A 1,395-nucleotide genomic window follows, 5' to 3' on the forward strand; every position below is an offset into this window, starting at 1 on the left:
CACAAGGCTCAGTCTTAGGACCCACCCTCTTCATAATCTACATAGGTTATGTAGGTCAGAGCATCCCTGATACATCCTTACATTTCTATGCTGATGACACAGTTGTTTATTGTCGAGCTAAAACAGTTGCTAAGGTTTTCCAGCTTTTGCAGTCTGCTTTTGACATAATCCAGGCAGATTTGTTTAGTCTTAAACTTGTCCTAAATGCCGTCAAAAACAAAGGGATGCTGTTTTCCAACAGGAAGTCAGTCCCAGCAGTTCTTCCATCGATTTTATCTTCGAATGGTGTCCCTATTGAGTTTGTCAATTCATACAAATATGTGGGTATCTTGGTCAATTTGCATCTCTCTTTTAAGCTTCACATGGAACACTTGGTAAAGAAATTGAAAGTTAAATTGGGTTTCTTTTTCAGAAATATATCCTAACTCTGAATGCTAGGAAATATCTTGTAACTGCGACTTTTCTTCCCTCCATTGACTATGGTGACATTATTTACATGAACGCCCCTACAAGCAGTGTCCCCTCAGTGCGAACTGAACTAGGCAAAAGGGCCTTCTCCTACTCCGCTCCTATTTTCTGAAATATCTTACAAAAAGATCTGAAGCTCTTGAACTTGATCTTTCTAAGTGGCTTCAAACTTCTGTTTAGTTCATGCGAAAAACCAATGCAGACTTGTTCCAGTTTTTAGTTTTCTACATCGCCTTACAATATAGCTGTTTTTTGTTGCATTTTTTAATACCATTTTATTTTCACTTGTTGTTCCCGATTTGTATGCATCCTAAGAGATTGTCTGTTGTTGTCTTTGTTGTCCACTGTTGTCATCACTCTTTGTTGAAATCAGGTCTCTCTTATAAAGGAGTCCCCGAGGCTCATTGGAATCAACCTGTAGTGGGACAGTTGAACACGTAGGCCTCCACCCCTGTTTAATGATGGATGGTTTCTTTTCACAAAGATGGCCTCCTTTACTCCTCTCTCAAACCATCGTTCGTCTCTATCCAGGATGTGAACATCTTTATCCCTGAAAGAGTGACCGCTGGCCTGGAGATGAGTGTAGACCGCAGAGTCCTGACCTGATTATGTTGCTCTTCTGTGCTGGGCCATCCTTTTGGCCAGTGGTTGTTTAGTTTCCCCTATGTAAGACTGACCACAGCACTCCTGACACTGAACAGCATACACAGCATTACTCTGTTTGTGCCGGGGGACTGGATCTTTGGGATGAACCAGTCTTTGCCGTAATGTATTTTGGGGTTTAAAAGCCACTGGGACGTTGTGTTTAGAAAATAAGCGTCTCAGTTTCTCCGATACTCCCGCAACATACGGAATGACCACTGGTCTGGGTTCCTCCTTCTCACGGCTGACTGGAGTCCTGTTTGGTGTACCTTTTTAAGGTGTACT

This window comes from Nematolebias whitei, chromosome 2 (genome assembly GCF_014905685.2).
Source record: "Nematolebias whitei isolate Nwh7 chromosome 2, NemWhi1, whole genome shotgun sequence".
In the NCBI taxonomy this organism is placed as follows: Eukaryota; Metazoa; Chordata; class Actinopteri; order Cyprinodontiformes; family Rivulidae; genus Nematolebias; species Nematolebias whitei.